The sequence below is a fragment of the Protopterus annectens genome, chromosome 12.part0, assembly GCF_019279795.1.
Source record: "Protopterus annectens isolate FY-2018-M chromosome 12.part0, PAN1.0, whole genome shotgun sequence".
Lineage (NCBI taxonomy): Eukaryota > Metazoa > Chordata > Ceratodontiformes > Protopteridae > Protopterus > Protopterus annectens.
The window spans coordinates 1,292,218,432-1,292,234,476 of NC_056746.1; the positions used below are offsets into that span (position 1 = coordinate 1,292,218,432).

Here is a 16,045-nt window from a genome sequence, read left to right on the forward strand (position 1 = left end):
CCCGATCCTGATCGGCATGTCCCTAACCTCTCAGAAACAAATTGCCTGCAAAGCTGTCTCCCAGGGAAACAAATAGGTATACAGAGCAACCAGGATGGAAAAAAATGTAATGGTCAGTGTGGTAGAATGGGACAAAAGTTGGTATATATATATTTTTTTCATGATATTGAACTGTAGTAGGTGTTCTGCTTTTGAAAGTTTACAAAGAGGTGCTTTTTTTTGTATACCCACATAGGTTGCTTCTGTTTTAATAAAATACCCTGTTTTATTTTCATTAAATATTGCAGGATCTTTAACATCAACCTTAACTACCACTGGCTTAGATAGATGGAATCTGAATCTGTTTCATCTAAAAGACAGCACTTTAGGAGATGCAAATGCACACCACCACCTCATGCTGCCTTCAAGTATCATTGTTTCAATATGAAATCACCACCTGGTCTGGGGATAGAACCCACAGCCTTCTCATGGTTTTAACATGAAAGATAACTGTGCTTAGTGCTCAGCCACTTCTACTAATTTATTGCTATGGAAAGCAAGGTTTCTTTTAAATAACAATGTTTTCTTGATTAGACCAACAATATTTAATTTCAAAGGTGCTCCATGCACAACTGCCCAAATACATAACTTGTACCCTTTGTTACATAATTTGTACCCTTTGTTGCTGGTCATGTAAGACAGATATGTAGCCATTTTCTACTAAGGAAAACATGACATATAGAAAGAAATACTGTACTGCAGGCTTGTAATAACCTGGTGAAATGATTGTGCTAATTCTTATAACATTAACAAAAACCTGAAAAAAATAATAATATAGATAATTTCTAGGATATGTAAATTGTAAACTTTCTAGGATATGTATACTATATGATTGAAGGCACATTTGTTACTGTTGATCTTTCTCATTTTACTATAAGTGCCCTAGTGACACCATTTCTACTACCCGTAGATAAATAAATAAATACTTTGTGATAACTTTATACCTGAGTTTTCTGTAAGTAATAAAAAATAGCTGTTTCTATAAGGAAAAGATTACTGGAAACAGGTTACATAGGCAGCAAGTCTCCTACTGGCTGACTGGCGAAAGGTATATTTCCTACCTCTATCACAGTGAGGCTTTTGTCTCCAGCCAGTAAAGTCACATCATACAGCACCTTATCAGGTCTGCAGTGCAAGAGTTTCAACAAAGCAGTGGGTTAAAATGATGTTGGGCGGTGCTAGAATTAACATGTTTTAGAATAACATCAGACTTAAGGTCAGCAAGGGAACGTTAACAGCAGAGGCAACTTCCTTAAAAGTATCAGAAAGTGAAGTGAATGAAACCAGCTCATAACATCACTGAGCTGAGGGACTACGTTTTAAATGATGGGATGTACTGCTGGTCCATGAAAAGTGCAGACGTATTCCAACCACGGCTGAGGTGCAGCTCCTATCTGGTGCCGAGGGATTTATGCAGGTCTGACGTGACAAAGACATTTGGGACTTCAGCTCCTTAAAAGGTACACAATCCGAAGGAAAAGAATGAAACTTCTAACACTTTTAAGAAGAAGTGAAAGTTATTTCAGAAGTAGATTTATTTAACCCTAGTACTGTAATATTGTTAAAGTACTTATCTGAATAGGAGAAAGGGACAGAATGCGTCTATTTTTCAACCAGATATTGTTACTATACACTGTACCTCTTTGCAAAGTAATAGTGCTGTTCACAACTTTAACTGCAATTAATTGTACAGTTGGCTGACTCTGTTAATAATTTTCTTTCTCAGGTTAGTAAGAACAAGCCTAATGTGTAATAAAGAAATAGGCAACTGCTTCCTTGTTCTGCTTCCTCTTTAATAAGCAGTTCTTCCATGGGTGAATGTTATAAATGCAGTACTGAAAACTAATGCTATTTTATTGTGCTGACTACTGTTTGCTTTTATATGACTCAGTAGAATATTGCATGGCAGTGTGTTTTTGTTTTTCTGAATGCCATTTTAACAGAGTATTATTCTATGCACATGTACTAAGAAGTGGCATTACCTAGTTACACTCATTTTCAGTTAAAAGCATTTTTGATCAGCCAGGATTTAGTATCATTGTGTAAATTCTGATAATGACATAAAGCTGCGGTGAAAAGCAAGGTGTGTTTTCATATTCATTCTTATAAATCCAACAAGGGAATGAGATATAACATCAAAGCAAGTTCTGACTTAAGCATAGTTTGTTTTTGTTATTTGAGAATATTCAATTAATTGCATACCAACTTGTACTTTTGCAAGTTTGCCGCTTCAGCAGTCTAAAAGTATCTTGCAGAATTCCAAACTAAGGCTACATGAGACAACATCTTGTAGCACAATTATAGCATCTCTGCTGTTTGGTTGGTTATGTCAAACAAGTTTATTTCCTCTTTAGTAACTGCATATGTGAAAAATTTTGTATTTACATTTTACAGTAAAAGAAGTAATTCTGGGAAGTAACATAGCAAGTTCTGACTGGTACAAACTTAAGAATTTAAGCTAAAAGAGCAGCCCCAAAGGAGCAGGTACTGACACACATACACAGGTAGTGAGACAGACAGATAGATGGACAGACACTCTCGAGCACACACACATATACACACACGCACACATGCATATGCACATGTGTAGACACACACACACACACACACACACACACACACACACACACACACACACACACACACACACACACACACTTTCTGAGCAGCAGAACAGCAAGTTAAGTTATGGCTAGACTAAATAACTTAAAACTAATTAATCCAACACCAAAATGCACCCCCCTACACACAAACTTTATAAACAGGGTGCCATAGCTGTATGTTCCTCTATTGATTCACACACAGAAACATGTATACATATAGTCAACAAAATATGGCCACACAGAGTATGTCTCCATCTTTCTTATACCGAGCCTTTTGTACCATGGTTTCTTGCAGTTATCAAATTGTCTATCCTTGGTACCTGGCAGCGCATCTCATGGGACTGCCCAACTACATACAAATGATGCCAGCCCCATGGAATGTAGCTTCTCCTGATTTTCATACAGAGGGAATATTTGTAATACTGACATGTGATTGTGTTAATTTCAAGAGCTAGTCAAGTTGTTGCTTTAATTACTGCTGCATAGTTTTCCTTAGTAGAAAATGGCTACATATCTGTCTTACATCTTTGTCTGGCATGGATGTTCAGGTTGTAAACTATGCATGCCCAATATGTCCTTTGGTCATTATTCTAGAATGACCCAAGCAGGTGCTAATATAGCCTATAAAAGCTTAGTATGAGCCTTGGAAAATATTCTATTCTATTCTATTCTATTCTATTCTATTCCATTCTATTTTATTCCATTCTATTCTATTCTATTCTGTTCTATTCACTAGGGCACAGGAATGCAATCACCCTACCAATATGATGGACGACAGATCAGTGTTGAGCATAATATGGACTCAAAGTCTTCGGGGATGGAAAACAAGTTAGATTTTTACAGGAAGTACACTAGACACGAGTCATGGCAAAACAAAAGTGGCATGGACAATGAAGTCTATATTAAACAGCTTTGGTATAATAAATAATGCACTCCAACACGCTGATGAGAACAAAGCTGCTGAACTGAATTGATTATATAAGAGAAGTAGGACTGCTGAGAACAACAAAGACAAAGTCACACTGGCGAAGAATGAGAAGTAACCAAACAGAACAGAAATGTTACAACCACAAATTCCACACTCTTGGTGCAGCAGTTAGCATTGCTGACTCACAGCAAGAGGTTCTCTGGTTCGATTCTTGGCTGGGGTGCCTTCGGTGCGGAGTCTGCATGTCCTCCATGTGGTCGCGTGGGTTTCCTCCGGGTGCTCCGGTTTCCTCCTACATCCCAAAGACATGCTGTAGGTGGATTGGACACTCTAAATCAGCCCTAGGTGTGAGTGTGTGCATGTGTGTGCCTTCTGTGGAAGGTTGGGCGCCTGGCTGGCAACTTGACACTGTAAAACTCCACAGCCAATCATGAGCGGACAGGTGATCCTCTGTGGCGACCCATAACCGGGAAAAAGCCGAAAGAAGAAGAAGAAGAAGAAGATCAGATGTGTTCCTACACCAGAATTAATCTGTGGGTGTCCATAGTTAAACACCTATCCTTTGTGTTTAGCCTAATGAAAACTATTTTCCAAATGTTTCCATTTCTTAGTCTATGGCCAAAATTGTATGCTTATCCTCTTCCTTCAGGCCTCATTCCTACACCTCCCAGGTGAAACCAGCAGCTTCAGTCTCCACATCTCCCAGGCATAACCAACAGCTTCAGGCACCTCACTTTGCAGGCATAACCACAGGTTCCTCACTTCCCAAATATAACCAGCAGCTTCAGGCTCTTCAATAACAGTAAATACCTTTTTAATGAGTAATGCATATGTGAGACACAGTTCATCCTCCTTAATGTCAATGCTTTTATAAGTGAGAATAGTTTTAAAGCAATGCAGTGGTGATCACAGTATGGGCATGTGTGTGTGTGTGTGTGTGTGTGTGTGTGTGTGTGTGTGTGTGTGTGTGTGTGTGTGTGTTTGTGTGTGCGTGTGTGTGCACGTGTGTGCGTGTGTGTGTGTGTGTGTGTGCGTGTCCATGTGTGAATGTATGTGAGTGTGTGTGTGTGAATAGGTAGGGCTGCAGAGGACACAACCTCCACCATATTAGGAGGCATGACACTGAGATTTGTACAGACATATACTGGGTGTGTGTTTGTGTGTACACACCCATACTCATGGGTTTCCACAGATACATAAATATGTGTGTGTGTGTGTGTGTGTGTGTGTGTGTGTGTGTGTGTGTGTGTGTGTGTGTGTGTGTGTGCGCGCACATGTGTGTACACATGTGTGCACGTGTGTGCACAAGCATGTGTGTGTGTGTGAGCGTGTGTGCATGTGTGTGCACGTGTGTGTTTGTGTGTGTGTGTGTGTGTGTGTGTGCACGTGTGTGCACGCGTGCGTGTGTGTGTGTGTGTGTGTGTGTGTGTGTGTGTGTGTGTGTGTGTGTGTGTGTGTGTGCATGTGTGAATGTATGTGAGTGTGTGTGAATTGGTAGGGCTGCAGAGGACACAACCTCCACCATGTTAGGAGACATGACACTGAGATTTGTACAGACATATAATGGGTGTGTGTTTGTGTGTACACACCCATACTCATGGGTTTCTACAGATATATAAATATGTGTGTGTGTGTGTGTGTGTGTGTGTGTGTGTGTGTGTGTGTGCGTGTGTGTGTGTGTGTGTGTGTGTGTGTGTGTGTGTGTGTGTGTGTGTGTGTGTGTGTGTGTGTGTGCGTGTACATGCATTTGTGTAGTGTGTGTGTGAGACAGAGAGAGAAAGTTATTCACCCATACTCACAGGTTTCTACAGGTGTATAAATATGCATCAGTATATGCATATCCTTGAACGTGTATGTTTGTTTTCATACATGAGTGTGTGTAGGGAAGGGTTAGCTGTTCCACAAAATAATACTAGAAAATGTATGGCTGAAAAACATGAGTCATATGAGTTTTCTATACCTAGAAAAGTATCGGTATTTTCATCTTTACATTTACATAACCAGAGCACTTCTATGAGAATCCTATAAATGAGTGACTGCATTTTTCAAAAGTTACACTTTAATCTCTTTTCAGAGACTGACAAATGTAAATCTAATAACAGCTGGCACCTGACTAACCAAAAAAGGATTTTACCCAGTAGTCTGAATTACAACTGTAATTTACGACAGCATTTATTTCTAAAAATAATAAGTATGTTGGTTTTCAAAGGAAATGAAATATATGGTAGCAAACTGATAAATCTGTTTATCTAGATATGAGGTTTAAACTTAGTAAAGCAAGTGCTTTGTGAGCTCCTGAAAAATAAGATGTTAGCATGTTATACCCAGTCGTAGTTATAAGAAAGGTATTTCTGAAGGACCAAATCTATAAGGGGCCCACTGACACCAGACAATAGTGAACAAAATTATAAAGTAAAAAACATGTGATTTAAAAATAAAAGTATAATTATGCAGGCAAGGGGAGTAGAATGTGCTGACATCACATGAAATGGCTGTAAAGGACTGTCAAATTGTTTATAATAAAGCAGTGAGAGAAGCAATAGTACCATCACATTAAGCTATTTGTGTATGTTGCTGAGAAAATCTTGATGCGATATGTTATGAATACACTGGTGTTACACATGATGATTTTTGCAATAAGTCAGTTTAAAGCATTATTCAGGGATTATGCCACAGTAACGGATGTTAGCTAAGTATAAACACAAGTCTACAGAAGAAAGGTTTTTGGTATTCAGATAGGAATGCTATGAGAAAAGTTTTTTATGAAGAATGCAAATGCAATTACACTGATGGTCTAGTATTACCTGGGTAGAATACAAGATAATTAAAATAGACAAATTAGACCATTAAATTGGTAGAAATTAAACAGAAGAATAACGCTAGTTTGTTAACGATTGTAACTTACATTAAACTTCAAGTATGATGTGACTGTCATGGTTTCATAACACGTCGACTTTTTCACAGGAAGATTTTGCAAATCAATTGCACACGGTGGTGACATTGTGTGGGAATCTAATTAAATGCCCCCTGAAAGTCTGAGAATCATAACTGTGATCCTCAGAATAATAAAACATTAAGTATAATTAGAAGGGATAGACGCTAACACCAAAATAGTGAATATAAAAGAATTGTGACTTCTCTGCAGTACAGCAATCATTGCGTTACTATAGTCAAGGTGCACAACTATACATCAGACAGATGTCTGGTGTATCTTTTTAGATGTATCCTACAGAAATAGGAAATATTTCCCCACTGAGGCCACAGTATTGTTTTTATAATGATATCCGGACCTCTTCCTGCTGGATGCAGAGACCTCTAGTCATACCACCCAGCAGAGGCTTAGCTATGGTAGGGTGAAGGGGGCAGGCACCACAGGTGCAAGATGCCGATCAGGAGGTTGTGCATTACCAGCAGTCAGAACTGAATGCTTGTATCGAATTAATGGTCCAGGGTGAAGCACTTCTGCTCATGGCATTTAAACTGTAGCAAAGCACTTGCTATATTCATCATCTGTAGCAAGTGACTTGTTACTTTCATCATCTGTAGCACGTGACTTGTTATATTAATCATTTGTAGCAAGTGACTTGTTATATTAATCATTTGTAGAAAGTGACTTGCAAGAGTTTATAGTAATGCACTTTTTTTTTTTTTTTTGCAATTGAGGAACAAAGAAAAGGCATCTGCTCTTGTTCAGGAATTGAACTTTTTTTTTGCTTCTTGAGATGAGGAGCACAAAAAGCTACAAAAAGAGGTACAGGGACACGGATACATGACCTGCTGGCTTGCTCCTTTGGAAGTGAGGAATGCTAGCCAGATTTGGGAATGAACCTTTTTTAATAGTTGAAGGGTACTAGAACAGGGAATGAACCTTTTTAATAGTTGAAGGGTGCTAGAACAGGGAATGAACCTTTTTTAATAGTTGAAGGGTACTAGAACAGGGAATGAAACTTTTTTAATAGTTGAAGGGTACGAGAATAGGGAATGAAACTTTTGTTTAATAATTGAAGGGTACTAGAACAGCAAATTAATCTTTTTTAATAGTTGAAGGGTACTAGAACAGGGAATGAACCTTTTTTGATAGTTGAAGCGTACTAGAACAGGAAATGAACATTTTTTATAGTTGAAGGGTACTAGAACAGGGAATGAACCTTTTTTAATAGTTGAAGGGTACTAGAACAGGAAATTAACCTTTTTTTAATAGTTGAAGGGTACTAGAACAGGGAATGAATCTTTTTTTAATAGTTGAAGGGTACTAGAACAGGGAATGGACCTTTTTTAATAGTTGAAGGGTACTAGAACAGGGAGCAGCACAAGGTGGTAGAGGAGCCAACTACAGCTCTACCTCCCAAGATGGAGTACACCACTTTGTCAAGTCCAAGCGCTGTATGTAGTGCTACTACATTATCATTACGATATGATCACTTTCACTCTAAATTGTATCCAGTCTGCTCTATGATCCCTTTGCTTTGCTGGCCTTTAGCATTACTGTAGAGACCTGCATTGTTCTAATGGGTAGCTGTATCCCTGTGTAGTAAACCAACAGCATTTCAACAAGGAAATGATTTCTAAACATTAGACATGAATCCCTTTTCTCTGATAGAGTACACTGGTCAAAATATGCCTGCCATGGTAAGCTTTAGTTCTAGAATATTTTATAATTACTGTGATCCCTTATGCATTAGGTAACCTAGGTGAAGTATAATGCATTCACAGGCTTGCCTCGGTGTTTTCTGATAAAGTACTTTATGAAACTTTAAACCAGCTGTTGAAGAGCAGGTAAGCAGCAGTGAGGGGGATGAAGGTGCCTCCCTAAAAAATCAGCATGATTCATCAGTTTAGGGTATGCAGAGATTTTATGGGAAAAGCGTCCAGTCAAGTAGTCTTTCCTGATATTGCTTTCTATGTTGATGTGTTTATGCACATTTCTGTGTTTAACACTGGTTATAATGCAATAAACCACAGATAGGGTATTCTGGTGTTACAGGGTTTGGTCATGAAGAACAAATTAATGTACTCCTGTGAATATCCCTGAAACATCCCACAAAATGGTGTTTGTTGTTTTTAAATAATGATACATTCATTCATGTTGCTAGACCTACTGGATCCTATTCAGTGTTGTGGGAGAGCTAGAACCTCTCCCTGCACTTTGTGGCCATAACAGAGAAACAGTTCTGGATGGGATGCCAGCCCATCACAGGATACAGATATACATTAACTATGCACAGACACACACACACACACACACACACACACACACACACACACACACACACACACACAGACACACACACACACACACATACTCACATACACTTACACAGACACACACACACACACACACAGGCGCACTCACATACGTTCACACGCTTACACACACATACAGTGGTATATGCATATTGCATGCACAACTATTGGTAATTTAGAAACTCACCAATTCACCTTCTGCATGTCTTTGACAAGTAGGAGGAAAGCAGATACATACATATTCATAGGAAGGGTGTGCAGACCCCACATAGAGGGCACCCAGCAAGGGATTAAGCATGAGAATCAAATGCTGTGAGACAGTAATGCTAATGAGTGAATCAGTGCATTACCTTATCATGGTAAAATATGATATAAAATAAATTCTAAAAAACATTTCTTTTAAATTATCCTAATTGTAGAACCTGCACTGGTTATAGAGCCATGTTATTTTCTTCCTGCAGGTTTTGTAGGGTACATGAGAGTAATTTGCAACATGCATGCACATTTAAACATACGTGTAGAATGGCTATATGGTATGATTTACGACATTCATGGAGTGACATTTAAAATAGAAGGGCTTATTTTGGTTTTCTTCTCTTCTATTGTGTGCTGAAACTGTGCTGCTCAACTGTTTCTGGAGGGGTTTGAATTAATCTAATTGTTAGTATTGTGCCCCCAGCAGTGTAACAACACCAGTTTTAAGTGTGTTAGAAGCTCTATTGATCAGTATTATTGTTGCTGTACATGTAGTGCAGGTATTTTGCAAGTATCAGACTGGGTAGTTTGCAGGCCTCATTTATAATACTGATAATATTTTAATAATGCATACATGGTCTGCAAACATATGTACATAATAAAACTGACTCAGCAAGGAAGCCTGTGATATCACAAGCTCTCCTAGAATCTCCAATCACAAATGCTAGCCTTGTAAGAGGTGGGCACCTCTTTGATCTTTATTAGGCCACGGTTTCCTATTTTCAAACCACATTATGGTTAAATTCTAGCCATGTTAAGTAAAGAAATAATCATGTCATATTAAGTCAGCAAGTCTGTATGGAGTCGACAAGCGGTAAAGTAACACTTAGTGAACTAAAGGTCTTTACTACATTTTTTTCCAAGTTGTCATGTGGACAGATTCAGTACTGCCATCCAAACTGGTTATCGGCTGCAGTAGAGATGGTAGCTCTGGATGCTGTGTTAAAAGGTGTACATGTAAAAAAAACTTACTTATTTTGTTATTTATTAATTTATGTTTATTAAGAAGGATAGTAGGCTGATCCATAGAGGACCTGTTTTAGCCACGGCCTAAAAATTACAATAAGGTGTCACCTGTCAAGTACAAAATAAAGATATCAAACAAAAGGATAATAAAAGTTGCAAAACTGAAAACAGGAAATGGTTTTACCTTCCTATCAATATACACTGTTAATGTATGAGTTTTTGACCCTTCTGCAACTATAATTGGATGGAAAGAGTTTGTATATTCTTATTGCTTTGGTAACAAGCACTGTTACATGATAAAAGATTCCTTGGGATTTTCTGGGAAGCAACATTCTGTATGATATTGAACCAATTTTGGTCACTATAAATGTAAGCAACCTATTTTCAGTTAATCCCAATGAATAACTACTAAACCACTTCAGAGAAACTTTATTGAAAACAACCTTTATTTCTGCTAATGAGCATAGTGTTATTATGGAAATTGTGGGAATAGTTCTTAGTAATAATGTAATAAACTTTGAGAGTGAATTTTATCAACAGAAAAGTGATGTAGCCATGGGGGGTGGGGGCTTTTATGCCAGCATACAACAATCTTGTTATGTGAGCTTGGGAATAAACCTTTACCTTTAAATCACCTTACAATATGTGTTAGAAATGATATGTCAAGTTTCTAGATGACATTTGTATGCTATAGAGGGACAACATATCAACATAAAGGAATTCTTGGCATATCTATAACAGACATCTAACATTTTGAAATTGACTTATCACTATTCCAGTGACTATATTAATTACTGGGATGTTGCTATAAGGAAAGATAAGAACAAAAGAAGGTTCACACTGAATATCTATAGAAAGTCCATTTTTAAATGCTTATGTTCACTACAAAAGCAGTCAGCCTATGATGCAAAATGAAGCCTTGTTACGAGGCAGATGATCAGAGCATGTATCCACAAGATTTTTTGAATGATATTAAAATGAAATTATAAAAGAAAGTATTCACTTCTTTTCATTTTTCCAGTCATAGACTATGATGAGTTCACCAAAAACTCAAGGATAAAACAGTTTTGAAAAAGCAATGGTTATTAACTATAACACAGATACAATGTATGTTAAAAATCTAATTTGTCAAAATTGGGGGCGTGTTAGCAACATTTGAAGAACTTGATGGTGCTTTGAATAGTGAGCTGCGTTTTTTATAAAAAGAAGTTTGAATATCAAGAAGATACTTCACACCATCTTAGCCAAAAGGCCAAGAAGCAGTGACATACAAGAGTGACCATACGGAGGAGTTAAATCACTCCAGAAATAGGAAAGAGACCCATAAATGTGGTAGTTGTAACCAATGTAAATATATTTTGGAGTGGGACATGTTAGCAGTAGAAGGCTTTAGCGTAGAAATAAATCCTGAAAAATATTTTAACTGTGACTCTGTGGGACTAGTGTACTTAGCTGTAAGTAATTGTTATAAAGTAGTTTATGTTGGAAAAACTGAAAGAACTCTGAGAAAGAGGATCTATGAAACCTGTTAGATACAATTAGAGAAAATGCAAATAATCATTACTGAAACACAAAGTAATTACATCTGTTGAAAAATATCTGTTGGCTGTGCTGGAAGACATCCAAAAGAGTCTCGGAGAGGTACTGGGAAATTAAGAATTCAGTATAGGGGAACTATATGAGAACTATATAGGGAACTAACATAGCAGCTTAGGTTAAACTGCCTAGAACTGAATGACATTGTTTCATTTAACAATGTTTTAAGACTATGTGCATCAAAACTGTAAATATATGATATTGCCATATTGCATGCATTTAAATTAATATTTTAACATTTTAAAATGTAAACTTTATGTATGTACTTTGTTCTATTTTTGATAAAGAATGTGGGTTTTAGATTTAATACATATGCATATAATTTATTGTATTTACAAACTTATTTTCACACAATATATGCCCATATATGTAAATATATACATTAATAATTTGAAAACATTAATAGTATGCTGAATAATTATGTCTTAGTCTAGTCGTAATTGTTTATGGCTTCTGTCTTTTGCATAGTTTGTCATGTGACAGTTACATAACTATTTAATTTGCCTAGAATGTGTTCGCGCTGTCATGAAAAGACCATTTGTTAACGAAGATGAAAGCACTAAACTTTCAATAAATTTCCATTTAGTGACAATTGGTATTTGTCTTTTGGAGGATTTGGAGAGTAACTTTTCCTTGGTTCTCTGTTCTTTTGTTAGTTACGTCTGTATGCACTTTTAGATAATTGTACAGCTCTACTTCATAGCCTATAAAGGAAGTGGACCAAGGATGGGTGTGGGCCATATTGAGGAGTTATGCCAAACTCCCAGAGATTGCTATTAATCTGTTTTAATAAAAGATTTTGAAATTTTAAGAAGTGCTATCATATAAACTGATACTCAAAATGTTGGTCTCATACATATATATATATATATATATATATATATATATATATATATATATATGTATATATATATATATATATATATATATATATATATATATATATATTATTACTAGCATGACATGCTTCAAACTGCATCTCAGAAAGATACCAGTTCATGCACCACCTTCTTATATTATACACTATAATTATACATTTTATATATATATATATATATATATATATATATATATATATATACACACACACACACACACACACACACACACACACACACACGCACACACACACGATTTTATAAGTCACAGTTGCTTAGTAACCAAAAAACTGAATATTTCCATGCATAAAATACCACTTGCCTTATATAGATTTGCATAATAAAACCTTACACATTCACAACACCCTATTCTTTTGTGCTGCTTTAAAGTTATTATCTATATAATAAAAAATAAAATATGAGATCTTTCCGTTTTGGGCTTCCTACATATAAACAAATAAAACTACTAAAACTCTTACGGAGATTTTTTTTTGTGCTATATAGCATGGCATTTAAAGAATAAATATATTGTGTTTCATTTTTGAGCTATTTGACTTTGAACATGGCGGCTGCAATGACAGAATCTGAGCTATTTCATCTAAAATAGTTTAGATTTTGGATATATAATACATTTTTACAAATTTACAAAAGTGTATTCAAATCCCCTCGCAACATAGATTCAAGTTGGATAAACTGAATACGTGTGGTCAGTTCATTTGCTTTTAACCTCAGCTGCCACTTTTATGGCCTCTTTGTTATCCTTTCCAAATCTCCTCCAGATTTAATACCATCTTACATCACTTCAGTTATTTTTGTGTCATCAGAAAAGAGAGGACAAGCACACTGAAGACTAATGGACCCAGAACAGGGTCTTCTGGTATTATAGTAGCCATTTTCCTAATTCCTGACACTATCCATCTCACCACAGTCATTGGCATCCTACCGATCAGTCATGTAACTACACAATTCCTAAGTCTTTAGCAAACCCTCATCCCATCCATATATGCTATCAATTTCTTGTTCAGATGTGACAAAAAAGGCTTTAGTGTTGTCCAGTTAATCTATATCTACTTGCATTCCCCAGTCAAGTCCAGTTATAACCCAATCATAAAACAGGATTAGGATTAAATAACAGCTCCTTCTGGCAATGAACCCATGCTGGTTGCTGTCCTGTTGACATGCTACAAGCCTTCCCCTCATGCTTTTCACCACGACTTTCCCCTGCCACTGTTAAGCTAATAGACCAGGTCTTGGAATTTTACTGCCAACAGGTAACGGTATTCTTATTGTTGTCTTCCAACCATCTGGCACTTTGCTACGAGCCAGTGATCTGTTGATGATCTCTATCTAAATACCTGCTCATCATACTGACCAGATTTCTGAGGATCCTTGAAGGCTGTCCATCTCTCCATGTATATTATCCTCTCTAAAGGCAGCCATTTCCTCTGAACCCCTTCCATTCTTAGCCTAGTATGTATCCATTCTTCTCCCAACTCTGTCTTGTCTCAGTCATAGCATTTCACTGTTTCTTGCATTCCTTTGTGGAAACTGAAGCAAAACATTCATTCAGAACTTTGCTTTTTCTGTATCTTCTATAATCTCCTTTCCATCTTTGCTAATCCTGGCCAGTTCTATCCTTTTCTCCCTTCTTTCTGCTATGTATCTAATTTTTATAACCACTTCTAACTCCCTTATTGCTTTAGGGTTTTGTATCCACTGCCATTATTTCTTATCTTTTCTTTTGCTAGCATCCTTGTGCTGTACCAGTTCCATCTCCCCACCCTTCCTTTCACCTTTTGTAGGTCCCTGTCATTTGCCCTAATTGCTAGCCTTGCATTCCTGTGTAGCCACAATGGCCTTCTGCTATTTGAGACTTTTTGCCTTTTTTTTTCCACACCCCTTTTTTCATAGCCTTGAGTACTCCATCCCTGACCCATTTCCATAGGAGACCTGCCCACCTGACTAGCTGTCAGTCTCCTACTTCATCCTTGAACACTTCCCTCAGTACAGCATAAGCCACATTTCTAAAATCCTACACTGTCACTTTTGTCTTTTTTATTTTTACCCTCCTGCTGCTCTCTAATACACAGTGGTACAATCCCTGTAGGCTAATGGCATCATATCCTAGACATCCATGCCATCCTCTGCATTAGTTAGAGCCATGTCCAGACTTCTGTCCTTTCTGGTACAGGCCTAAACTGCTTAGTTTAACCTGTTATGGTTAAAGACCTTCAGTGAACTCACTCGTGGTGTCTAACATGGATCTCAGAACGTCTAAATCATCTTCTTGCAGATTTAGATACATGTTAGTATCATCCTCTGCCATCTGACTCCACTCTTTAATTCTGTCCTCCATCTCTCATCCTTCTCTCTTGTCATGTCTCTCATGTCTGTTGGACAACACAAAGTATCAGTGCACTAGTCCCCAACCCCTCCAACCATCCCCCCATACACATCTTAACTGCCAGGACATTTCTTGTAGCTTCTAACTCATAAGCTCAGCATAAGTAATATCCAGCTGTCTCTGAACTGCCCTTTTGCATTCCATAGCCTTTTACAATATACTAACCCTACTCGGTGTAAATCATGTTCTTGGCCATCATCCCTTACACACATGCTGCTATTATATAGTTCTCCAGGAATTAGACAAAGGGACATTGGAAAAAACTATCTTAGCTGGAAAATCATGGCCCTGTTGATGATAGTTCAACTGCAGTAAATGCTGAGAAACCAGTTACTTTTATTGTGGATCCATGTGCTAAAGGCCCGGGGAACTACAGGGATATACAAATGGACTATTGATTGAAAAACCAGTTACTTCTATTGTGGATCCATGTGCTAAAGAACTGGGGAACTACAGGGATATACAAATGGACTACTGACTGAGAAACCAGTTACGTCTATTGTGGATCCATGTGCTAAAGGCCCGGGGAACTTCAGGGATATACAAATGGACTATTGATGGAGAAACCAGTTACTTCTATTGTGGATCCATGTGCTAAAGGCCCGGGGAACTACAGGGATATACAAATGGACTACTGACTGAGAAACCAGTTACTTCTATTGTGGATCCATGTGCTAAAGGCCCGGGGAACTACAGGGATATACAAATGGACTATTGATTGCTAAGATATTGTACCTTTCAACTGCTTGAATTAGATATAATGATATGATTTTTGCCCACAGATTCAGGTTTGATCTTCCTAGATTTACCAATACTGCTCATAAATTTAGACCTTTTTAAGGCAACATACATTATTAAACAACCAAACATAACCCATACAAAGAGTCATTAACATTAACTATATGAAATATAGTTCCTGAAAACCTTTTAATATGAAAAATAACAAAGTGCTCTGCTTTCAGATCCTCTGCTATGATTTTAAAAGGCCAATGCTATGATTTAATGGTTAAAGGTTGAGAAACATCCTCTCTCAGTTTCCATAACATGGCTTCCTTCTGAATTTTTGTCTGCAATAACCATTTTGCATACATAGCACTTGATAGCAGGTCTACTTTAAAAAACAAAAATCAAA

At 37.3% G+C, this 16,045-nt stretch overlaps 1 protein-coding gene across 2 annotated transcripts in view; it reads left to right on the top strand.

The window, feature by feature from the left end:
• Positions 1-1,288: 1,288 nt before the first annotated feature.
• The window catches only part of HCK (HCK proto-oncogene, Src family tyrosine kinase), a 560,445-nt gene continuing 545,688 nt past the window's right edge, over positions 1,289-16,045 (top strand). For both annotated transcript variants that reach the window (XM_044090343.1, XM_044090344.1), the window contains exon 1: positions 1,289-1,499. The gene's annotated coding sequence lies outside the window, so the exon portion shown is untranslated. The remainder of the gene's footprint in view (positions 1,500-16,045) is intronic.